Raw genomic sequence first — 27463 nt, 5'->3', positions numbered from 1 at the left:
TACGCTTAAGGTTTAGGATCATTGTTATTTTTAACAATTCTTTTGAATGTTAAATTCAGCACCTGTTTCGATATTTGTTGTTTCAGATTTTACTGGAATTAATGTTTTGTTGTTGTATGACAAGTGTTCTAATGTACATTCCGTCAGTTGTGACATTTTTGAAAATGATCCGATCTTTCAATGGAGCGCGCTGAATTAAATTGAACTTTTGAAATCTTGGATGGATGAGAGGCCCATACTTCAAGGAGATCTTATGCATTATTCATCTAGTTGAGAATGACCGACTCAAAAACAGTGCCAAAATTATCAATTTTGAGTTAAGTATACCTAACGATTCTCATGAAATGGATTGAGTCGTCGCTCCCATCTCGGTCTCTTATTATTTATTTTATTCGTCAATGACATTACTTATTTACTGAATCTGCTAAACGTACTTATATATGCAGACGATATGAAACTTCATATGAAAGTCAATCACGAAGAAGATTTCAGGGTGTTTCATAATGAAATAAATATATTTTACAAATGGTGCAGTAAAAGTCTTCTTGAAATAAACGTGAAAAAATATTCAAATATTGTATTCACAAGGAAAAAATATCCGTCATATGAAATTGTTACAAATGAGCCTGTGGAGAGAACCAATAAGATAAGAGATCTAGGCATTATGTTGGACTCAAAACTTACCTTTGTAGATCACTATAACTCAGTAATTCAGAAATCAAATAGTATGCGTTTAAGATCTCCTGCATTACACATCTAGTTGAAAAAAAATCGACTCAAAACATGAGGGGCATTTTTAAACGGGTGAAACTGAAGAAAATTGAAATAATCGATTTTGTTTTCTTTTTTTCTTGAAAATTCGACGCTATTTTCAACTGAACATTCGGCCGATATTCGTTTCACCGAATATCTAAACATCTTTAGTAAGTAAGCGTTCTGAATCCAAACCTGGGAAAATAATATGAGAATTTATACGGTTTTTTCTTATTGACTTTTTTCGGTGAATGAAACAACTTTTTTAAATTTACGTAACGTTTCGGGTTACTTTTCTTCACCCATCATCAGACGTAAAAATTAAAGCAGCACAATTTTATTCTGTTCGGCTGCTTGTCGGTTTGTTTACTCTACAAGTGAACAAACCGACAAGAAGCCGAAAAGAATAAAATGCTTTATTTTTTACGTCTGATGATGGGTGAAGAAAAGTAGCCCGAAACGTTACGTAAATTTAAAAAAGTTTGTTCACTCACTGAAGAAAGTCAATAAGAAAAAAACGTATAAAAAGTACCGCTGATAAACTTTAATTCAATATGAGAATTTTTCAAAAATTTGTCTTTTGTAACATATAGTTTAAGATATTAAGAAATGATTGACATGGTAAGCTCAAAATTGATGACCCCCAAATCAAAATTAAATCTTAATTATTTCATCCTTTTCGTTTCTCATAAGATGTTTTGGGTTTTTAACAGATTTTAAAGTTTTGATTGTGCGCGAGAATTTTTACTAACTTTGGGTTAGTAAGAGGAGTAGCATATTCGTCGCGTCTACTCACCTGTTAATTAGATCTCATTATCACATAATGCATAGTTTAATGATTTTTTTTATATAAGGCCCATATTTTTTTTCTGGAATTACTTTAGAAAATACCTTAAAATAACTAAGATTTCCTTTTTATTAAGAGTTCAGATACCGTTTTAAGTTTTTGTAGAAAACCTTATTGCATATTTGGAGTTTTTTTGTAAAATAGACCAGTGTAAATTGTTCAGTACAGTAGTGTCAAGCTTGAAGGCAGAAATATTCAATTTGTCAAATTAAAACTTCTACTACAATACAAAAAACAGTAGGGGAGAATGAGGATACATGATCCCTGGGGATACTTGATTCCTTAGCTATATCTCCAAACTGGAATGTCGTACAAAGATCAAATGTTCTAGAAAAATGTGCCAAATGGAACAAAACAGCAATGGTTGAAGCTCAAAAATTTTTAACAAAATAAATTTTTGGGTTATTGAACTTTGTTTGAAATTTCACAAAATGTGACTTGAAGATCTTTTTTCATCATTTTAAAATGTTCCTTACATGGAAATATTATAACAAAAATATTTATTCCAATACATCAATCTTTCGAATGTAAAATGAACTTCAAAATACGATATTTTCAAAGCGATGGAAAACTCCCAACTTTTTTCAGAAAAAGTTTTCTAAAATGTTGATTATGGGTACAATTGATCCCTAATATATGGGTACAAATGATTATTCTTCTTCTCAATGGATCGTGGTTATTGCTGATTACGAGATTACTTATATTTATCCAGTAGCTAATATTCATCTATCAATTATCTGAAGAAAAGGGCTAAAATAATTGATTTTCTCTTGTTTATAAAAAAATGCGCCCGTAAGTATGCAATGTCATAAAGGTTGAGAACAAGCTATAGATTTTTTTTCTGACAATAATAGATTGTGAAATGAGAACAAACATGACCAAAATAGTCAATTAACATACTATCTTGGGGTTTTGTTTTATTTTTTCCATGGATTAGGGCTTCCTGAATAAAGGATCAAGTCTCCCCTCAAACATATCGCAATTTTTTACTCCCACGAAAATGCTTCTAGTTCATCTAAGGGTTCAAGTATCGTTCTAATTTTAGGAGCATAAAAACTTGAAGTTACACGCTGTCAGAAAATGTAAAAGAGTGCGAGTTGCTAAATTTTTCCAAAAAGATATGGTGAAAATAAAAAAAGGGGATCAAGTATCTCCACTCTCCCCTTCTTGAGCGACTAAGTACCGTCAACGAGGGCATCATGCAATACTTTTCAATTTCAATGGCTTCTTAAAACATAATGTCCACAGATTGATAAACCACTAGTTCATAAAATGTTTTAAGGTTGATGGGACATCAAATGGACGAAATTGAGAATTTAGAAAATTTATTAGTTTCACCAGTTATTTTTAATTTTATGTTAAAATGTGATGAACACCCTACTAAGAAAAACAACAAACTTTGTCATTAAATGGAAAAATGAAATGAAAACGTTTGAACATTTATAGTTTTTCATATACTTGTGCTGTCATTACGCATAAAAACACCAATTGCAGTAATATTTGGTTTTGTTTGAATTAAATTTTATATTTTTCTGTCAAAAATGTATTTAAAGAAAAAGCATAAAGGTGATGCATATATTTAGGGGTAAAAAATACTACAAAAAATTCTAATAGCTGAAATTATAAAAATGTATGTTTGTATGGATGAAATTTTGGAATTGACCCTTTATTTCATGATTTTTTATTTTTCCTTAAAAATCATTTAAACCGTTGGAAATGATGAGTACATCAAGAAAACAAATTAAAATAAAATACGATTTTTCACTTTTTTCATACATTAACTAGCTGACCCGGTAAACTTCGTTTTACCTTCTTATGTATAAATCGTAACAAATGTTTGATTTCATCTACACGCCCTTAAATTCATCGTGCTCGTGAATCGATTCTTATGGAAATCGTATCAAATAAAGTTGAATTCGTATTGGGACCACCTTCCATAAAAAGTGAGATTCTTGGAACTATTATACAAACCATCTCTGACCCAAAAAACCCTCGGATACCAGATTTCACTTCATTTCGACCGACCATTCATACGTGATGTTGTTACAAAGAAAACGCCTCCATTTTTATATATAAGATTGTTGCAAATTTGTTACTTTATGAGACGAAGGGTTAACAAACGCGTTATGCAAAACAATCATATCCCAGCATATGGAAACGAGATTTAAAAGGTGAGTTCTTGATTTGCATTTCGATGCATTTTAGCCCAGACTGGTAACTGAAGTATAAAAATATTTATTTTAAAACATTGGAAATTATCCGAATATATTTTTTACGTCAATAGCGTTGGTAAAGGATAAAATAAGCAATATAAAGTTTTTAGGTGATACTGAGTAGAGTTTTTCACGGCTTCGACAAATGTAAAAATTTGCACATCTATTGCACGATTTTTCAAATTTCCTGGCTTAACCACCGTATAAGAAAAGTTCAGGTATCGGTATTTCGAAAGCAACTTACTATCTTCTTCAATCAAAAACGCTCACTGAAGAAGATAGTTAATTGCTATCGAAATACCGATACCTGAACTTTCCTTATAGGTACCGGGGTTAAAGAAAAGGAAATCTTTCGATTCCTTTGATTCAGCAATAGCTTTAATTAAACCATGAAGTGATAAAAAATCGAAGTTTTCAAAGAAAACCTTATTGCCTATTTAGAGTGTTTGTTTGTACAATAGACCTGTTTAATTTGTTTCCTAGAGTAGTGTCAAACTTTGAGGCAGAAATACTCAATTTGGCAAATAAAACTGTACTACAATCAAAAAACAGTACACAATTAGAAATTACAAAAAATAGCATCACAATCAATTTGGTTTATGGAGAAAGTGTTAATTTGGGAGACATGAATTATTTGTTTCCTAGAATATCGTTCTAAATATAGCAAAAATATTCAATTTGCAAAATTAAAACCTCTATGTGACATAAAAATACTACTTGAGAAAAGTAGAGCCCATCTCCTTTAGCCGATTGTGTGCATAAGTTGCTCTCCACGAGCGAGATCCGTTAACTTTTTCCCAAAGACCCTAGCCGGCCGCAATCATTGCCGTTTCAGATCCAGCAGCGACGACTACGACGTCAGTCTAAGTATTTCTTCGGCCATAACTGGAAGGCAGGAAGCAAGTGGGGGTGGCATTCTTGCGCAGATCAACCTGCAGCAGCTTCTATGCCTTCTGGCTGAAACGTTGCAACGTAACCGGCCTCATCAAACTGGACCTGGATCTGAACCCGAAGCAGTTTGCTGCAGCAGATAATCGCGGCAGGTTGATACCTGTGCCCGCTTGAGTTCGCTCCATCTTTGCCGTTTTCCAACAAGGTGTGTAGGGACTGGAAGAAATTTCCCGACTGGAACCGCTTCTCGGGGGAAATATCGCAAGGCAAGCCGCTCGCTCTGATGGCAAATGAATGGCAGCCCGCGGAGTGGTCTGGAAGAGTCAAGAATCGACGGCAATGTGCGTGTTTCGAACCTGAATGTAGGGTGAGTGCACAGGTTATCTGCGGATTTTGGTAATACTGGTTGTTTGTGGTGTCATTAATCTTCATTTACACTCTGGGGCGATACGAAATTTGAATAATTCGTGTTTTTGCATTCGGAACCAATCCTGATGAAGGAGATTTTCAAATCGTTTAACATGATCGTTTGACTTAAAATGGATATGTCTTATCTACAATCAATTGCGTCCAACCCTTAAAATGAAGCTGAAAATTTGATTTTTTCAATCATGCAAATTTGTTTCATTGATCATTCAAGGAAAACGTTACAAAAACGATTGAATAAAAATCTTTGTTTTTCTTTTCAAGTTTTTCGAAACTCCTATCCATTCATGCAATCGACTGTAACGTTTACCTTATCTAGATCGCTCATTTTACTGTCAACTAGATTGAAGGGCGATGAAAAGGTTTCTAGAATGCTGCTGACTTCCAGGCGCACTGATAGTTAAATGGCCTGGAGGAGAAAAGGATTCTTTTCATGGGTAACAGCGAATGGATATAATTGCTCGGAATGTTTGACGTCATTTGGAAAAGATTACAATAATGAAGGACTGTGTAGTTATGGTTAACAAATTATTATAACCTCACGCTATTATGAAGAATGTAAAAGCTGTTGATGTCACGATGAAAGGTAAATTGAATGCCAATTGAATTATAGCTCCTTAAATGTTTAAAATGTGAACAATATGTTATTACATGTAAAAGCATTTTTACTATTTTATTATACGAACGAATGTTGAGGAAATGATCTGAAATTAATAACTTAACAGATTTGAGGTCACATTTTTGCTTCAGAATTAAACTCATAGAGTTCATCAGCTTTTTGGTACAAACGTTCGACTTCGTTTGAACATAAATCTACCACATTAAAAAAATACTATTTCTAATTTTATCACATCAAAACTTTATTATTTAAAGAAACAAATAAAATGTTTCCATGAGGTACTCAAATCAGCTTTCAGAATCAACTTGTGAATTTCCTCATTCTTTGAGTTTTTTTTTTCTATGAATTTTGAAAAATGAAAATTTATTGTGAAAATGTTATACTTTATAGGGGGCTCTACTTGTAATTATTTCACTTAAAAAACAAACAACACTTTGAAATGCATACCGTGCCAGAGACAGAAATGATTTTATGACAATGATTATAAATCATTACGTCAAATTAACATGAGATTATTTATCAAAGAAAATGTGTTCAAGACTCAGAAATAGTTATCATTTGTGTGTGAGAGTAAGTCCCTATTCCACAATAAGATTAATTATTTCAGAGAGTATGGTGTATTATCGTATGCCTGGTGGATTTCCAAAAGTTAGATTTACATTATGACATAAAAATAGAGTATATATATTCCGTGACCTAGATTCGATCTCATGACCTCTGACTTAGAAGACCTAAACGCTATCCCCTAGGCCACGGTCAACTTTGTCAAGACTTGGCTTCCGATATCAGAAATTAAAAAGCGTAAATCCAGAAAAAAAAAACAAAAAGATGCTCTTGAAGTATTTTTATACAACATCTGGTATTTCGCTCCTGACTCACCTCAAACTGTAATTGGACGACAATGTTCCAACTACAAACACAGTTGGTATAAAAAAGTATGATTTAAAAGCTGCAAACAAGTAATGATAGAAGAAAAATCAATATAAAAGGAGCCATCAGTGTATTTAAACGTGCACCTATTTTACATCATTTGTAACATTACAAAGATTCTTTTAATATACTCTGGGCACATTCCACCGTGACGTGAAATCACTTCTCCGGACTTTTCGGAACTTTTATCATTCTAGAAGTCAACCAATAAAAAAAATCTAAATGAAAAGGCGAAACTCGTCTATGGCCGGAACCGTCTATTGCCGGACAACACAGATTTTTCGAAAACACAATATACTTATAATGTTCCAATCCAATCCAATCTGAAAAAATAAACCAATGATAGGCATCTAAAGCTTTTGCCTAGCAGTACGGAGAGAATTGCCTAAACTTTGCATTTGAATTGTAGTCAGTTTTTTCGGCTTGTAAAATTTGAACTACACATGAACGACATCGTTGATTGATTATCTTTCGACTACAGTAGATATAAGACAACAAAATGGAAATTCAAACGAAATATTAGGAAAATTTAAAAAAAAATGCGATTTGTCTATGACCGGACAGGAAAATATTCAAAATTATAGATGATTTCAACTTGAAACTTTCATTTTTTTTATCTCTATAGCACACTCAAATGGTTAGCAGAAGATGAGGATTCATTAACGAAACTATGTTGGTCCTCCAAGAAACTTAACATTTTGCTGTCCGGTCATAGACAATTTCTCTCTAGTTTTTTCATAAAAAAAAGTTTCATACTGGTTTGTCAAAAAAACTTTTATGACTGGCTTCATAGAATGTTCAGTATTGAAAAACACGTACTCACAAGACCTGTGCAAGTGATTTCAGTCATTTTGCTACGTTTTTGTGCCATTGGTGACAACTTTGGTGAAGGAATTCATAGTGTCCGGCCATAGACAACACTTTTGGAAATGAGTGAAAACTAACATAAAATGATTTCTCTCACCACATGAATATGTTGTAAATTTTTTTCTAATATTGTTAAGTGATCATAATATTGATACTCTTCAGATCATTAGAGGAACTAATATTTAGAAAAATCTATTTTTGAAATTATTGCTTAAAAACCTTAAGTGTCCGGTAGTAGACAACTTCCCCCTATAATTTGGTCATTAAAAAGTTTAAGTTGTTTGTTTTGTAATCGATTACTTTTGTGACGTGAATTTACGCTAGAATTGACCATTTTTGACTACACTAACCACCATTTCGATTTCCTGTTCTCTCTGTTGAAATAGGATATTGGTGTCTTCAAATAAGTTGTAGAGAAAACCATTACCCAAAATTTGGTAAAGTTACATATGTCTCTTTAAAGTAGTGACGTGAATTCACTCACTTAAAACAGAACAGGGTAGTGTACTGAATTCACGACTCGAAATTTCAAGTTATTCTGAAAAATTCTTTAGAGCCTTCAAATTTTATGTTCACTTTTAAAAGTGATATTTTTTTTTTTTGAGAGCTAAGTCTCGAGCAACTCGAGAACGGTCGTTTGTTTTTCCGCGACCGCGTTTTTCTTCTGTGGTCTTTAAATTAAATTTTTGTTTTCCATTATTAAGATTTTTTTCGAAGTTAGTCATTGTAGTGATTAATTTACTTAAACATAACGAAAATTCTTGATGTTGGTGTGGATAGATTTTCGGGAAAACCGGTAATAGAATTCGAGTTCAATCCGTGTTTTTTTGTCGATTTGTGGAGTGAAGAAGATGTCTATTTAGATCCGGAAGGATTTTTTTTATCGATTTGAATTAAAAACTCAAAAAAAGTTATTTTGAATCAGTGATGAAGGTGGAGAAACTTTAGTGATTTTTTTTAAAGTTTATTATCTTTCTGACAAGGGAGATAATTTCCGGGTACAGTAGTGAAATAAGAGTGTCAGCGTTGAAGCTTTTTCCTGTAGATTGCTTGGATTTCTTCAAGGCGAAAGGAATCAACAAAGGAATAAAATCAGCTAAGTACCACTTGAACATTGATCGTTTTAAATTTCATTATATTAAATAATAAAATAGCTTAACTCTATTATTGGGGACTAGTGGGGGGTTGGACAGGGCATCAAACGAGCGGAAAACTGATATACAATGGGTTGTGGGTTCAAGCCAGCTGGAGTATCTCGGCAAATTTGGAATCTGGAATAGGTTTCATAGGGACCTTTCCAGGTGTCTTTATTTGTTTCGAACAGTTTGAAGTGAGTAAGATGAGTCAAACCTGTCCCAAGCCAGTGGTAACGGACCCTTTGGTTGTGCTGCAATTATTGTTTGTGAGTTAAGCATGAACAATATTTGAATGTGTGATCGAGACTTTCCGTACCGCCGAAAGACCTATCAGCCACTGGTGGGTTCAACTACATACATACATACATACATACTTTTAAAAGTGATATTTTTTTATTCCGACTTCTCGGATCATACATTTTCAGTATCTTTTCACAACTTTTTCTCTATACCTGGCACTTGAATAGCAGCAACATATTGAGAAATCATACGTTAAAATTACTGTTTCTCACGATATTTGTTTGAAGATTCACCAAGAAAAAATTTAAAACTTTCGTTTTATTTTATTTAAAAATAACGAAAATTAAAATAAAAAAAAACTAAATTATGATCGGTTTGAAAAAATCCGACCATCTGGAGGGTCAAATCAGCTTTCAGAGCATATCTCCCTTATAAAATTTTACAAAAAAATTAAATTTTGTGACGTGAATTCACCCATTCGCGTTGTTGTAACTTAGCTGGATTCCAACGTATTCCAACGTATTCCTGTTTCAGAATCCTCACATTATTTTCTAAGAAGATCTAACTTTTCATTGTTTTGCATTATAAAAGTTTTCTCGTAAAATTAAAAAAGTTTCTTCTTTTTGTAACGTGAACTAACTCATTTGCGACTGTTTTTTTTCGCTTTTTAAAACAACCCTATCTATATATATAAAAATGAATGTTTGTCTGTCTGTCTGTTCCCTATAGACTCGGAAACTACTGAACCGATCTTCGTCAAAATAGGCATCTGAGGGTTTTTGAGGCCGGGGATGGTTTCTGTAATAGTCAAAACTCCATCCGACTTATGGGAGGGGGGGCTTCCATACAAAATTTGTAGTTTTTCGGAACAAATTAAAGTCATGACATCCATTTTCTCGAAATTTTTTCTTCCTTTGGGCGGTTTGTTTTTCGTCTCCAAGGTCTAGGCGTCGAGCCAGCGTCGCAAAAGGATAGTAACCATGGCATAGCATACTGATCAGTGGGAATATTTTGGCGCGTATTTCTCAACCAAGAATGCAAGGGGTGACGATATGAAACCTTGATGTGATTTTTTTTCTACTTGATTCCTAGCTCATTTGTACAGCACATGGTTATAAATGACGCCTAGATGAGACCCAGATTGACATTTTGTCGATCGAATAAAACATATACATTTTTTTTTTGCCAAAATCTGAAATTGAAAAGTCATGGCATCCATTTTTAGAGATTTTCTTTAATTTGAGGGGTTTGTTTTTCGTCTCTATGGTCAAGCAAACGTCGTCGCAAGTGGATAGTAACTAAAGCATACTGTTCATTGATCGATGGAAAAATTTAACAATCAGGCGCCTGTTTCTCAACCAAGTACCTATGTTTCTTATGCACTTGGGGGCAATATGCAACCTAGATGTGTTTTTTTCTGGCTTAATTGCACGTGGTAATAAATGACGCCTAGATGTGACACGGATTGGTATTTTATCAATCGAATCATAACCAATTGAAAGATTCGCAAAAATACTTCCATATTTAGTTCGTGTTAATGTAGGTAGCATTCGACTTTTCATTCAAGTAACATTAGAACAAGTTCAAACGTTCAACTTTTTCTGTAAAAAAAAAATTAAAAATTATGTTTTCTTCTAGAAATTGTTACTTCGGCCCAAAAACACAACTGAAACGAATTTAAAAATGAAACTGGGAGCTTTTTATTTTAAATATATCTGAACAAACCATCCTACTTTTTATTACATACCAATTAAAGTAGGTAATTAACATGAAAAGTGTTTTTGTGTTACATGGCTGCATAAAAGAGACTTTTGATCCGCTTCGTTTTTGAAAAGCGAGACTTTAGAACTGATATTTTACTGGACGCCAAATGTTTATGAGAAATTTTCAGTATACCCTTAAAGTGTTAAAAACAATATTCCCTCCTGGCAACTTACATGGTGGGGCAAGGGCAAACGTCGAACTTTTAAGAAATTCATCTTCAAAATGATTCAATATGTTGGGAAGACCAGAAGGAGTATTCTTAAATGTCTTTGTAAATGACTTTTGTCATTCCCTTTGAACGGCATTCGTTAAAAGTGGAGTAAAAACATAAATTTATACTGCAGAAATACTGCAGATATATCAGTGAAACTTGATAGACCAAAAAACAGGAATACGTTTTAAATCCATTTTAAAGCCATTACTCTGACGCATCTGTAAATAAGCTTTGCATTGACACTTGCCCAAATATACGGGACAAATGTAAACTTAAAAGTCTGCAACTGATATTTTTTTGAATATTTATATTTTTTGCCGTATTAAATTTATAAAAAAAAAATTTGCACTGTATTTAATACATAACTAATTTAAAATATTTTTCACCAGTTTGGAATATGGCAAAACATTTTTTTTAACTTAATTTTGGCGCGAAAAGGATAGATATTCAAACTGCTTCGTAGGCGAGGATGGTGAAAAAAACTGTTTGAAAATGGTTATTACAAATCCTTTCCATCGTTTTTTTTTCAAATTTCTATAGCTTAGTTTTTCAACTCCAAAAAATACCCCATATGCTCTCTAAAATCTAAATTTGAATAATTTTTTACAAATTACACTTATTTTCGGAAGGTGTAGCAAAGCACAACGGGTCAGCTAGTTGGATATAAAAAAAAACTTTTTTAACGCAATGAAGCAGTATTTGTTGGCTTTAAAACGTATTAAAAAAAAACAAAAAAAAATCAATCCATAATTTTTAATCAATTATTTTGTTTAAGTTGTCAACATTTACACTTTCTCCAACCAAAAATTAGATTTTCAAAATAAGGACTCGGTAGGCTGTGGCCGTCGATGACGAACTTGTTTAACTTTTGAAGAAAATTTTCAAGGCCGTTCCAATTCCAGTTCAAATCTAGTTAAAGTGTTGCTGAAGTTAATTTCAAGTCTAAACTGAAGGTATTCCGGTATTAACCCCACAAGACGGAGAAATTTTCCAGGCGTCTCAAACCCTCATTTAAAAAGTTTATTTGTCATGTCTTCCTGGAATGTGGTCGGCCACTCATTGTATTCGGAAGCCGTTAAAGCTAAGTATTTCATATTTGATTTAAAATCAGTTGATCAAAGCTTATACATTTAACTTTAATACTAAAATGTTGTCAATGTGAAAAAATATTCACAAATATTCGTGTCACATTAATAATGCCGCAAAATAATATTTCGTAATTTTGATAGAAAAATTTTCAATGTTATCAAACTAACCAATTCAACATAAAAATTTGATCAGCTTTATTACAAAATTGATCCTTTTTGGTTTAAGAAATTAACATGGATCGGCTTATTCAATAACTTGTTTAGAATTTACAAAATTTGTCATCAATTTGTCCTTATTCAAATGTTTAAACTTTAAAGCGATCGTTATTCATTTCTATCATGATTAAATCATAATCAGGGCTTAAGTAAAATCTTGAAGTTTCTATACAAATGCGGGAATTCGTTACATGAATAGTTCAATCAAAATTGCTGTAAAAATTAACATAGCTTTTATTCTCTTCATTTCTTTTTTTTAAAAAGGTAAAACTTTCTATTTGGCCCTGATTTCTCCAATAATTCAATTCACTTTTTTATTTCAATCTATTTCTCAATTTTTCAATATTTCTCCAAAATATTTTAAATTTAACATTTTTCATACGTTTTTAATTTTCTACATTAATTTGATTTAGAACATCAATTCGAATATCATTTCGAACTTTGAATTATGTAAGCAACAACTATAACAAATACAGATGAAGATGGAAATCAAGTTTATACGATTGATTCCGAATGTGTTTTAGTCATAATCACCTTTCAAAATTGTTGTTCCTTATTTCGCAAAAATGATTAAATAAATTAAAAATATATTTCAGGAGAAAAGGCTATCAGCATAACACTAGTCAAAAGTGTTTCCTAATTATTTCCTTTCCCTCACATTCCCAACTAAATTTTTTTTGCAAGGATGCAGAGGTGATCTCGGTCCTAAGGCATAAAGTTGTTCTTTTATCCCTTTCTCATTTTCCTAACCTATCTATTGACTACTAGGACGTTGCCGGCGCCGTAATTGACGTTTAAAGAGAGCATCAATTTTGTACATTGTGAATGTGTAGCCAATCCCAGGTTCCGTTCATTTGACCTTTGAACAAAGTTGATGGCCTCGGTCAATCACGGAGTAGCAACCATTGGCGATGTGGAACTTGTTATACTGAGCCACTCCTGCGATCTTGGAATCCGAAATGTATGATTGTATTTAAACCAAATTCAGAAATCAATCACAGAGTACACTAGAATACTTCAAAATTCTTCATCAAGACTGTTTAAGGTGCATTTCGGGTTCAATGATTCAAGGTGGATGTGAGTAGTCAATCAAGCTAAGCTAAGCTAAGCTAAAATTAGATTTTCAAAATAATATAAAACATGTATAAAAAATTTTTTTCCTTTTTTTCTTCTTCTTTGTTTTACTAAAGATACACAGAGAAAAATGTTCATAGATCTTGGAGAAAATTGAGAAAAAAAAACAAGAGAGAGAGAGAAACCAATCATCCTTTGCTTATCTATATTTTTTGTTCTTTTGTAAGTTTTAAGATTTTTGCCAGTATTAATTAAGATTTTTTAAGTGGGAATTCAAACCTTTTTACATCAATTTTCAACTTTAAGGCGTTTGGGGGTCTCCTTAGAGTTGTTCAATTTCCAATCAAAGTGAAGAAATTTTGCACAGTTTGCTAGTTTGAATGGTTTAATGTTTGAAATTTGAACCTTATATAGAATTTCGATAGAGTAGTCAAGTGTGCGAACATTTTATTCATCTATTTGAACCAGCGAAAACTATCGTTCTTTAATTTAAAATCTGTCTGTTTCAAACTTCATAGGACATCAAATTGAAATATTTTGAGTTCATAGTTTAGCAATATTTATAAGCTATGCATATGACGGTGATCTTTTTGAACCCTGAGCTTAGCACAAAATTATTAATCCTAGATGATGAATAATCTATTATGTATATATCTCAAAATTTATTATATAAGCCACAAACAATTAAATCACTTTTCATAAAATTTATTCAGTTGACATTCTATCGCAAATGTACTACTCATATTTTGAAAGCACTTAACGCCGACAATGAATAAAAACCGTAAACCAGGGTAACTTTGATCAACATGAATTTTTTTTACATAATCATCCATAACTAAGTCTTAAGTTAAAATATCCCAAAACTTTTTTTTACATTTAGAAACCTATAAGTTGAGCTTCAAATTGGGAAAAACTTTGTTGTTTTTGAAAATTGCAAATGTAAGTTGAAATGAAATTCCCAAATCCTGAAATATCTAATTTTTCGAAGGCTCGCAAACAAACGCTCTTCCTGATTAAATCAATGCGTTTAGAAGCAAACAGGTTGGTTTATGTCAGAATGTAACTTTTTTCCTTAGTAAATGTATACTTTTAGTGCAGTTTTTGTTGTAGTTTGAGGTAAATTTTAGAATTTTAAAAATAAGGACATTTTCCAAGAGTAATCCAGGACAAAAGGCTAGAAACCCTATTAAATTGTAAAGCTTGAAGGAAAAATAAAAGGGGAATAGTGCGAGGGCCTAGGGAATTGATAAATCAGGGAGTTAGAAATTTAAGCCCCTGAATTTATGCAGCATCTTTTGATTTTTTATTGTTGTTCGGCCTTAACACATTAAGGACCACAATGTTATTTTTTTGGACCGCGAAAAAATCTAAACCAATAAACACAGAAATTCAGCATTCTATGTGTCAGAATTCACTGGACGAAAATATACAAGTTTAGTATCTTTGAGCAACCGAAAGAGTTGTGTTCAATTTTGTAGAGTTTCATGAATAATATTATATCATTTGAGTGTGTTCCGAACTGCGTTAGCAATTGATAAACTAGCATTTGTAAATATTATGAAGGTGTTTGTTTCCTCTCTGATCAAGAAAACTCGTTAAACCGTCGAAATAAAGACTGATCAATGTTATCCCAAAGCATCAAAATCTAAACACAGACGAAATCGATTTTAGAATCAAATTTAAAGTAGTTTAATAAATTTCTGCAACCAAGTTTTACCTTCATATGAGTCCAGTACTGATTTTAAAAATATTAAAACACGCCACATTCCCCTTAACAGAAAAAAATAATTTAAAAATATTGAAAAAATGTTATAAATCTTACTTACTTATATTCAGCATTTTTCTTAATATATCATTTTAGGTTCAAAATTTAAATCTTCAAACTGTATCTATCATAAGTAACCATGATTTTGATAAAGAATATTTGTCAATGATAAAATATCAAAAAGAATCTTTTATCAAAAATTGTCTCTTCAAGCTGAAACTCAAAGAAAAAATTTGGAAAAGAATCGTCTCGGAATGATGATATATATGGAGAGAAGCAATTTTGAAAAAAAAACCATTAGATATGTGTAAAGAATAGATAACACTAAGGAACAGCATTTTTGTTGCCTAATAACTCGTTTTAAAATATTTTTGTGTCCTGAATTCAAATCATCCATTAAATTTTGTCTATCACCTCTAGTTATGGTGATATGGCGAGTGAATTCTTTTAAATTAATCAAATTTGAGTAGAATCGATCTTTGACAACTGATAAACAAAAAAACCTACATGAAATCTAAAAACAGATTTGAAATCTATTTATTATCCTTTATTCAAACAAGAATTCAGATTATGTCTGGTGATCAATGTTATAGAAATACAATGCTTTAAAAAATTATTCTACAATTTTTTGAAATAAGAATAGATAAAATTGTAATATCATTCAAGAAAATCTTCAGTATACTGAAAATTTGAACTCATTTAATTACTATATTGAAGAATCAAGGATTCCATTTGATTGAAAATTCTTCAAAATTCCCGTATTTTGCAGAATTTAGGAAAATTGATAAAATAAAAGCTTCTATAACTAAACACTTAGAAATAAAAAAAAAACAATTTCGGAAAAGATTATGATTGAGCTAATTTCTTAATAAATCTTCCCAAAAGTGCTCAAACTTATTCAATAGATTCTTAAACATTTTCAAAAAAATTCTCGAAAACAAGAGCTGATAGATGAATAATAGTTACATATTTGTAATCAACGCTCCCAAATAATTTAAAATAAGCTCTTAAATTATTTGCATCTAGAATAAGGTTGCCAGAATTTTTTCGGAGCGTATCCGTATCCGGAAAAACCGAGCTATTTTTATGCAAAAACCTGGCAAAATCCGAGCATTTGATTTTAAAATGGTCGACCAAAATCCTGGCAATATCCCGGACCGTGATAGACCATGATAGACCGTGATTAAGTCTAAGTCAAAGAAAGCCAACATTAAAAATACGATTGAGAATCATGGTGCAAAAATAGATTCAAAAATGAGATTCTATATCAGATTTGACATTACCACACTCATGATCGATACATTTTGCACCTTTTTGGCTCTAAGAACCTAATTAAAGGCCAGTGTTGAGAACTTACATAAAAAAGCTAAAACATAAATTTCGATTTCCAACCTGACTATCTAGCTATAAATATTAAAATTTTCTACAACTTTACGGAGTTTTTCTTTTTATAGTCAGAAATTCGTTCTAAAAAAAAATTTTAATAAAAAAAATTCTTTTAAAGTCTTTCATTATACATATAAAATTTTGATACATAAAGTTTGAAAAAGGCAAAAGAGGCTTGAGTTTAGAATTTACGGATACTTTAGACGAAAATAAGTCAGTTTGTTATTGAAAACGCTTAATGAAATGATTGAGTATTAGGTACAAAAAAATCCTTAAAACCAATTATCTTTTAAAAGAATATTTAAACTACTCACACTTAAAAGTAAAATATTTTTAACCAATTTCATAATTATTTGAATATTTTTAATAATTATTTATAAAGTATCTGTTTCCTATGGAAAGCTGGCTTGAAAATTAAAATAAAGAAAAAGGGGTTTTCACTAGAGATGTACCGAATAGTGGTATTCGGCGAACGGCCGAATACCGAATATTGACCTTTTCAACTATTCGGCCAAACGAATATTCGGTCGAATATTCTATTGAGTATTTAATTAAAAAAAACTTAAGCGATTATTTAAATGCATTCTATTTCTTCCATATTAATACCCCTAATGTATTTTAGTCGATAATTTTCAACCAGATGATATTATCGGATGATCGGACCTCCAAGATATTTTTACGGTAGGGGTCTTTCAGATTTTTAAAATGTCACCAATAACTGAAAAGACATCAGATGACTCGTCTCATTCCTGTGAAATCTGGAATAAAATGTGTCGAAACAGATGCCAAGCTTTTTGAAATTGCTTCTCTGATATTGAATTAGATGCAGCTCGGATTTGAGCAAGATATCTTCAAAATAGTTGTTGAAAAAATAGATGAAATATAATTTTAGGCATACCATACTTTCATCCACACGTATCCACACGGTCAGGCATTCAGGACGATTTTTGAAAAAAAAAAAATATTAAAAAGGCCAAATTTTTTGTATATGTTGAAATTTTTGAAAAATACATATTGAACACAAAATTTAAAACCATTTTAAAGAGTAATTTGAGTTTATTATTTGATTTAGCAAATAATCTGAATAAACCCGAGCAAAACTCGGGAAGTTTTATTCAATATCCGGACATCCCGGCCAGATTTGACTGATCTGCAAGCCGGAATATATCTCTCTTCAATAAATTATAATCAATGTATAAAACGATACCGTTCAGCGTTCTCCTGCACGATCTTCAGTTAAAGATACGCGGATACACCTTAGATGTTTTACTGAAACCATGTTTATCCTATTTTATAGGAATTTAACTCATAAAGGTCATTATTCCTCGTAAATAACTGCTGCAACCATCAGTTTTCAATGATTGTGTGGCTTTTACAACATTACTTTTGGATATTTTATAAATTATCCAAAAAAATTTGAAAAATTTACAAGTCTGTAGTAGATATTCGGCCTATTCGGCCTATTCGGCCGAATACTTAGCTCAACTATTCGGTGAGCCGAATATTCGGCTTAACGGTTTTTTGGCGGTATTCGGCGCCGAATATTCGGCCAACCGAATATTCGGTACATCTCTAGTTTTCACACATCATCGATTTAAAATAACAGAAGCAAAAACACAATGAAACAGCCATTCTTGAATAAAACATATTTGCAAGCATGAATCCAACTGTCTTTTGTGTACAATTTTTTTTCCAAAAGTAAATCACAATTTGACCCGATAATATCCTCATTAACAACGCTAGCAAACTCTTCGGACACGCTTCCAATAACGATCAAAAAATTAATAAATTGCTCACCACATAAACAGCATTCAGCGATTGATCCACTTGTACAGTATCTTGGTCAAATACAGTTATTTTCCACACACCATAAAATTCCAACACTGCTAATCACAAACATTCGTCAAGATTCCAAACAGTAATCTACTTCTTCTGGAGAATCATCATTTGCACCTTTCCAATTATTCCAATCTGCATCTTCTGCACATAAACACCTTTTCAGCTCTCTTGCTAAAAATCTTCGCACTAATCTTCCAATAATCACCAAGCCTCAATCATCAATCAGGCTTATTTTCTCCACATTCTTCTTCGTTGAAAATTTTCCCCACCAAACGTTCGCTTATCAGCAGCAAAGGTGTTTTCGATTGCACTTTATTCCCGATGTTTGTAACGTGTACGGGTTTTTTTCTTTCTCTTCAAACTGCAGCTTCAAATGCCAAATGGACCCGGCCTAAGAGCTGGCAAAAAAAAAATCCACTTTCAATAATAACACACCGGTAGCACTTCTCGAGTTCATTAGCGTCGAGAAAAAGTACAAAGTTGGCACAACACACAAAAAAGGCTACACAATCCAGCACCGGATGTTCCAAATTCCAGCTTCTTCTGGCGGCAAGCATCCGTAAGAACCCAAAAGGTCAAAATCCGTAACGAAATTTCCAAACAAAAAACCAGGATAACGTCCAGTTTCTTAGAAGACCTCCAGTCAGATAAGGAAGCAAGCGAAAGCCAATCGGAAAAAAATCCGCGATCAACCAAAGTCCCGAGGAAGATAAGTTTTCCACGACGAGCCAAAAAAAACGAACGACCAACACAAACCACCACGCGACTGAACCGAATCGCAGTCAAAAGACCACTGGCAGAAGGGTACCACTTCAAAGACCCACGACGACGACGAGGAGGATGGCATCGATCTTCGGCATTATCGGGGAGTGCTTTTTGACCATCGACAGACAACAACAACAACCAGTCTGGGATCGGAACGACTTCCTCCTATGCTCGCTCGATGCGGTTCTCCATTGGTGAATTTTCACTGCAGCACCGAGCGAGCCGCTCTTAACGGGTGGATCTTTTCAGCCCCAGAGAGTGTGAGAGAGTTATGGCCGAACTCTTGGGGAGCTTCGTGATCGTTACAGCAAAAGAAACAGCCGATCGACGGCTGCTAACGGGCGGCTAAACGAATTCAAGGTGAAACGACTCGATCACTTGAGAATCATTCGGGAAAAACTGAGCCAGTGACGATGTTTGCTAGGGTGACCAAATGCAGTATTCGCAACTTGATCATATAATAAAAGTCTTGTTCTAGTTGCCACGTCCAATTCTGGCAGGGCTGCGCTATGGCAGATCAGGCGGACAAAAATCAGAAAAGTGATTGTTACCAATATTTTTTTTAAATATTTTTAGGGGAAGTAGACACCTTCATTGAGAGAAGTCCAAAATGTTGGGGCTGTAGGAGGTACCATAAAGGGCGATACGGTCAAAATTTGGTCAAGGAAAAACGCGTGTAAATCGGTGAAATCGTTTATTTAAAAAATCAAATAAAATTTCTTTTTCAAGTATAATTAGTATAAAATTCAGGAAAAATATTCAGTTAGGCTTCCGCTTTTCCAAATCCGAATTGCCGGGCCTTACGCTTAATCCCTGCCATCAGATTTTGAACAGCCACCTTGTCCACCTTCTCCGCCGCAGAAAGCCAGTTTGCCCTGAACTGCTGCTCGACTTCAGCTGTTTTTTGGTCTTCTTTAGGTTCCGCTTGACAATAGCCCAGTATTTCTCAATTGGGTGGAGCTCTGACGTGTTGGGAGGGTTCTTGTCCTTGGGAACCACCTGCACGTTGATGGCGGCGTACCGCTCCATGGACTTTTTACCGTAATGACAAAATACCAAATTCGGCCAAAACAGTACGGAACAACCGTGTTTCTTCAGAAAAGGCAGCAGACGTTTATTCAAACACTCTTTCACGTAAATTTCTTGGTTGACAGTCCCGGAAGCTATGAAAATGCTGCTTTTCAAGCCACAGGTACAGATGGTTTGCCAAACCAGATATTTCTCCGCGAACTTTGACAGTTTCATGTGCTTGAAAATATCTGCTACCTTTCCCCTTTCTTTTGCCGTTTAAAACTCCTGTCCTGGAAGCTGCTTGTAGTCGGCTTTGACGTTGGTTTCGTCGTCCATTACCACGCAGTCAAACTTCGTCAGCATCATCGTGTACAGCCTCCGGGATCGCGCTTTGGCCGTCGTATTTTGTTTATCATCGCGATTTGGAGTCACTACCTTCTTGTAAGTCGGTAGTCCGGCTCGTTTTTTGGCTCGATGCACGGTTCGAGATGATACACCCAGCTTATTTGCGGCATCTCGGAGAGAGAGGTTAGGGTTTCGCTTGAAACTACCGGCAATTCTCTTTGTCGTCTCAGCGGCTTCCGGTTTCGATTTCCCCCCGATCCAGACTTCCTGGCTGTCGACAAACGTTCCCCAAACACTTTAATTACATTTGTAACGGTTGATTTGGCAACTTTTTGCGATTTTGCCAGCTTTGCGTGCGAGTAGCTCGGATTTTTGCTATGCGCGAGCAAAATTTTGATACACTGCTCTTCTTCCTTGGACGGCATTTTGACAACTAAAGAGTGAATTCCAAAATCAAAATAGGAGCAACATTCTACACACACCCAACTTCAAAATGAGGGATGTTCAGGTTTTTTAAATGCAAAATTGAAAGAAATACGTCAAGTTGATATTGACCAAATTTTGACCGTATCACCCTTTATGTTCATATGAAAATTTCCAGAAAATAGAATGAACTCATGAAATCATCGTAGCCTTAAAAGATCACTTCTTTTCAAACTACATATTTAATTTTTTTTAATCTACTTTTCTATTCAATGTTATTGAATCTTGAAAATTACAAATAAACTTAAATTAGATTGCAGATCACCGCCAACACTGTTCAGGTAATTTTTAAATCAGAACACCCCAATACTTCAGTTAGAATCTTCAAAAACAATGGATTAAATTGGGCACATAAGGGCACAATGGATTAAATTGGGCACATTGTTCGGTTGAATAACAAAAATTCTAAACATATTTTATTTCCTTTCAAAACAAATCGTTTCCTTGATTAATTGGTTTTTTTTTTTTTTTTTTTTTTTTTGAGATCAAAGAAAAGCCCGCTGGAGTGTAATTCCTTCTGAATTCCTGCTCCCGTAGGCACAAAACCTCCTCTCCATTTATTATTCTTATTTTTTTTTTCAATTCAAAGATTACAATTTTAAAGTTTACAATTTTTATCATTTCCACTGATATGTATTGAAAGCACTATATTTTTTGGATTGTTGCTGGCGGCTGGTGGGTGGCGGTGGCGGGGGTGGTGTCTGTTGGGTGGCGGGCGGTGATGTGGAGGCGGCTTGGCGGTGGTGGTGGCGGAAATGATAAGAAAAAAAATGTCGTATGGACTTTAGTATGGCGTAAAGTTTGTTTTTGGTGGTGTTGCAACTTTGGTTGAGGAGCACGGTTGGGCATCCCCAGTGAGAATATTCTCTTTTGAGGGGATGCTTGGCATACTTCCTAACTACTGGACTGGTGTTTCATTCATAGCAAAGCCATTCGATTACGAACGTAGGCTTTTATAAGTTTTTTAAATTTGGTTAAGTTTTGTTCTGATTTTATATGTGCTGGCAGGGCATTGTAACGAGCAATCCCGAAGTTGGTAAAACTTCGTTTAGCTTTTTCTGTTTTTACTCGTCGAATCTGAAGATTTCCTTGACTTCTTGTTGGGTATCTGTAAGAATTTACCGGGAACTCCAAGTTTTTGTGTGCTCGAGGATTATCTAAAAAGTTTTTCATTTGGACTAATGTCTGAACTTCTCTCAGACCTTGAACGGGGAAAATTGATGCTGAAGCATTGTGATACAACTGATCAGTTGAGTACAGTCGCGGTTTCCGGTATACTATCTTCAAGCATCTATTTTGAAGTATCTGTATTTCTTTCATTTTCGTTTTAGATGCACTTCCCCATATGGAAACCATGTATTGCAGCTTTGACTGTACGAAAGCATGGTACATGGTTTTGTAGGCAGCAGATTTCTGATCCTCCAAAATAATCCACAAGCAGCACTTATTTCTTTCTTTAGTTTATCTATATGTGTGATCCATTTTAACTCGTCATCAATAGTTAAACCCAAATATCTATAATGATCACCGTTGAGTTGACAACAAGATCGGGAATCATCTGTGTTGTGTTGGAACGTGGTCCTTTAACAGGGTATATTTGGTCTTAGATAGGTTTAACGAAAGTAGATTTTCTGCGATATACTTCCCCAATGTTTTTAGATCAGTTTTCATACTGTTGATTATATTTTCTGGATTTTCACCAACATACAACAAGGAGGTATCATCCGCAAAAAGGCGAGATTTCCCACAAAGTCCGAGATTGGGCAGGTCATTGATGTAAATCAGAAATAACAGTGGTCCCAAGTTGCTACCTTGTGGAACACCGACGGATAGCGGACAGACCCCATTTGCGATTACATATTGGGTGCGATCAGCAAGGTAGCTCTCAAATAACTTGTTTGATGTTCCTCTGATGTCATATATATCTAGCTTTCTCAATAGGATTGTATGATCAATAGTATCGAAAGCTTTTTTGAGATCCAGATACAGTATTCCCACAGATTTTCTCCCATCCATTGCATTTGTTATTTCATCAACCAATTCACAGGCGGCGGTGAGTGTGCTAGATCCACTTCGAAATCCATATTGATGGTTATATATGATGCGATGCTGGTTTAGAAAGTTCAATAATCTGGAAGCCATCATTTGTTCAATAATTTTGCTTAAGACAGATAACACGGATATCGGTCTATAGTTATTTACATCCGATCTGCTTCCTTCCTTATGAATCGGAACAACCTTAGCAGTCTTTAGGTACGCGGGATAGCTGCCTGTTTCGATAGCTTCGTTGAACACATCTTTTATGACACTTGCAAAGAGTCTGTGATGTCTTTTCAAAAAGATGGCAGTCATTCCATCTGGTCCAGGACTTTTATTTGACTCCAGGTCCTTGATTTTTAAAATAACCTCATTTTCGTCCGAAGGTCGCAAGAAGAATAAAGAGTTATTCGGGGTTAAGGTTTGGAATCGGTTTATATCCCGCTGGCTGTTGATTGTAGAGGCTAGCTGGGGCCCTATCGTGCTGAAGTATTGATTAAAAATATTAGGTACATTTTTGCTTTCAATTACTAGGCCGTTTTGAATCAGATTAAGCTGTTCTCTCGTATGCTCCTTGCTTCCGGTGATTAAGTTGAGATTTTTCCAAATGTGTCGTTGATTTGATGTGTTGAAAAGGGATTGATAGTACACGTTTTTGGCGCGTGCTTTTTCACGCACCACTTGCGCTGAGACTTGTTTCAGGTGGGATTTAAGTTCGGTGTCGGTAGGCCTTCGTTTGCTTCTTGCTAAAAGATTGTGCTTGACTTTTATAAGTTTCCACAAATCAAAAGACATCCAGGGGCAAGTTGATTTGACTTTAGCAGTAACCTTTAGGGTTTTTGAGTATTTAAGCTTCAGATGTTTATACAATTCGACAAGCTTTTCCAGTTTTTCACTCGCAGAAATAGCCGTAACATGGATTGATTCGCTTTCAAAAACAGAATTTAACTGATCGTAATCAATAATGACCTTTTCTAGAATCCTAGAAGCTGTTGATTTTTCAAGTAATAAAACCGATATAATCATGGAATGGTCACTTATTTCTGATTCTATTGTTGCATTTTGAACTATATTTTGCAAAGAACAAGGGCAAACCACGTGATCTAGGATGTTATTGCTGCTTGGTCGTGTGGGGTATGTGTTGGTAACTGCCATATTAAAACACTTTAAAATATCGAAATAGTTCTGTGTTAAATCATTAGTAACATTATTGGCTGGGATATTGACGTCTCCAACGAGGATCTTGGTAACACGAGGCTCAGTGTTATGCAGAATTGATTCTAGTTTGGTGAAGAAAAAGCTGGAAGGGTAGCTTGGTGGTCTGTAAACAGCATGTATATCTAAATGCATATTCGTAACATTTAGACGTATTTGTATGTGATGGAATCCATTATCATGGACATTAAGAAGTTCATCGGATACTATTGAACTTTTAACATAAACTGCTAGTCCACCTCTTTGCGTTTCAGATCGACACGAAAAGAATCCTTTGTAACCATCAATCACAAATAATTTACAGTTTGATTCCTTTACCCAAGTTTCCCCTATAATTATGACATCCAAATCTCCAGCATAGAGTTCTATGGACTCTTTTAGTGAATCAAATTTATCTTCAGCGTTCATTCCCCTTATATTGTGTTGCATAATACTAAGTTTTCTAGTGGTTTTTGGTACAAAATCAGATTTATTTAAACAAGTAATGGTATGAAATGTACAGTTGTTTGATGAGAAATCCATTTTTATTTTTATTCATAACTAACAATAATTATCTTTACTGCGCAGCTCTTTGATGGCGCTTTGGATTCGGTTCACCAGATGATTCCAAAGACATATTCAATGAACGTTTAGAAGTCTTATTGTACAGCTCTTGCAACTGATTTTTCGTAGAAATTACAATCGGCTTGGAACTATCCATGTGCTTCAGTAGTATTTTCCCATCTCGACCGGGCCACACGTACTTCATCTCCAACTTGGTTTGAAATTCCTTTGCTTCCTGTAGCAATTCTCTCCCGTAAGACGTAAGCTCGTCGCGAATCGTAATTTTCCTAGTTCCCATGGCGTTATCCTTGAAGATGGCTGAAACTAGAAGCGGTCCATGAAGCTTTTTGCGGTCGAACAACTCTTCCTTATTTTCTTTCGTGTCAAATGTTAGTAATATAGGAGCAGCAAAAGTGTTTTCGTTACCGAGACGTTTGGCGTATAAAACCGAATTATTACCATTCTGATGGCACCCCAAAACTTCAAATAATTTATTGATAGTATTTTTCACATCTTCATTTTCAATTTTCGGAATTCCCAGAATAACAGCATTTTTATTCAGCGTTGATCGACACAGCTTATCATAATAAATTTCCATTTGATCAACCTTCTGAGCTAACGAGTCGTGTTTAATCTTCCATTCATCCACGTCCTCTCTAATCTGTTCGTAATCCTCCTTCATGAAGTTTAGCTCGGCTTTGAATTGATCGAATTGATCCGAGATAAATTGCTGCGAAGCTTCGATTTGCTTGGTGATGTTAACTATCGTTGCCACTTGCTGCTGTGTTTCTTGATGACTTACAGACAGGCGACGAATTTCCTTAAGAACATCTGACAACCCGGCATTATCGCTACCATTACTCTGCGCATATATAGTAGTACAATCGGTAGAACAGAAATATGGTTTCTTTCTAGTTTTTTTAATTGCATTTCCAACAATTTTCTTACATCGAAAGTGAACCACTCTACAACATTGTACACATTCGATGAGACGGCTTGGAACATCCTCCACTTTCATGCACATATAGCAGATAGGAACATCATCATCATCCATAGTCACAAGATGCACTTATCTACACGAGACGTGAGATGGTGAGGACTGCGTTGATCGTGACAAAACAAGAGTGACCGCGCGTGAGATCGGGATTGAAAGTTCTTCAGTTGTTTTGTTTATGTGCTGAAGTGAGTGTCCGATAGAAATTACCGCGGTAAAAAATTTCGGAATTACCTTTTGGCTCGTTTATACGTGTACCGTGATCAATCTCGTCGTTCAGCAGACCCCAGCTAGCCGGATTATGCGTTCGGTAAGTGGATCCACAATTTATCGGACGTATTTCCTTGGTATTTTGCCACAGAAAAAAATGCCTTGAAGAACAAAACATGCACCTAGTCCAGTGGTGCCAAAGAAGGGTTAAAGTTCAAAGAAATTTAATTTGCATTTTTTTTTGCTTAAATAAATTTAAAAAACGGCGAACTTTTTTGGACATGATTATGGTGAAAATATTAATTAAAACTGCTTCGAAGAGGGAGAATGGTGTACAAAAAGCTGCTTGAAAATGGTTAGTAAAAATTCTTCTCTAATGTTTTTTATTTCTTCAGTTCTAAAAAATATACCTTCCAAAGCAAATCTGGAGCTGAAAGCGCTGCGTTAAGCAGAATGTTGAGTAAATTGTCCCGATATTTAAAATTCTAATTCCATAAAGTTTCATATGCAATAAATTCCAATTAGTGGTAAGTAGTATTCAATAAATGAAACAAAGTATAATCAACATATAGTTATTCATGGAACAAGTTACAAAAAGTGGATTTTTTAGCACTAGGCTTGCCAAGTTTGATGGTTACGTTGTAAGAACCACCTTGATCCGATATTGATTTGCCAGCATTATCTTGCTACTAGTGCCATCTACATTTCATGATCGAAATTCAATGTAGCCGTTAGACGAGTTTCTTTTGTATTTTTACAATAGAGGGTTACTCTTTTGTTAGAGGCAGATCCGGTCTTTTCGTAAAGTTGAACTCCATTCGAGCAGAGAACGTCGAACGAGTCGGCAAGTTGCGCCTGGTTAAATTAAGTGCTACTGATTAGGAGCATAGAAAGTATAGAGGACTAGGTAGGTTTCTTTAACAAAGCTTTGGTTGGTCTGTCACTTATAAGTTTTTGGCATGCAGGATTCTATATCCCGCTACAAGTGGGTCCAAGTCCGGAGCTACATCCGCTGTTCACGGAAGTTGGGCGTAAATACGCCACTCGAGCTAAACGCTACAAAGCTCGAAAGCAGAGCACCGTTTGCGCACACCGCTTGTCGACCCGGACCGAGATCGGAACGGGATTTCTGATCCATTCAACGGCTTTCGACGATTCCCTCGGAGTATCGACCGCCGGCCAGAAAGGGACACCTAGCGGACGCCATTTTGTTCCCGCTCCACGTGGATTCGCCATTGTCCACGAGGCAAGTCGCTGGTGCAGTCAACAATATTCCCGACTGCCAGTAACCCATCCTCGAGGATAACGCCCGCCGAACGGAATTCCGGATATCCCGCTTGAAAACAAAAAGGTCAGACCTAAGCAACAGTTCCGTTTTTTCAGCTAGGGCAAGCAAGTTAACTGTAAATGTTTATAATTAAAAATCACACGGGGGCCCCTTTGAAAATTAGGGGAAATACAAAAATGTTAAACCTTAGCTTTCTGATTTATTTTGATTCCTCCTTACTTTTCGATAAATCGAATGATGTTTTTTGCCACTTTTTGAAAAACCCGCCTTGTGTGAGTCTTAAGCCGGTAGTAACGCGTACCTT

The 27463-nt window shown here is 34.6% G+C and overlaps 1 protein-coding gene across 1 annotated transcript in view; it reads right to left on the bottom strand.

Annotated features, from left to right (window-relative positions):
• The window catches only part of LOC129758233 (serine proteinase stubble), a 617997-nt gene extending 598931 nt beyond the window's left edge, over positions 1-19066 (bottom strand). Inside the window, exon 1 of the mRNA XM_055755703.1 lies at positions 18227-19066. The gene's annotated coding sequence lies outside the window, so the exon portion shown is untranslated. The remainder of the gene's footprint in view (positions 1-18226) is intronic.
• Positions 19067-27463: the final 8397 nt, after the last annotated feature.

Source organism: Uranotaenia lowii, chromosome 3, assembly GCF_029784155.1.
Source record: "Uranotaenia lowii strain MFRU-FL chromosome 3, ASM2978415v1, whole genome shotgun sequence".
Taxonomy (NCBI): Eukaryota; Metazoa; Arthropoda; class Insecta; order Diptera; family Culicidae; genus Uranotaenia; species Uranotaenia lowii.
The sequence above is the reverse complement of the archived record's forward strand: the minus strand, read 5'-3'. Positions and strand labels throughout refer to the sequence as shown.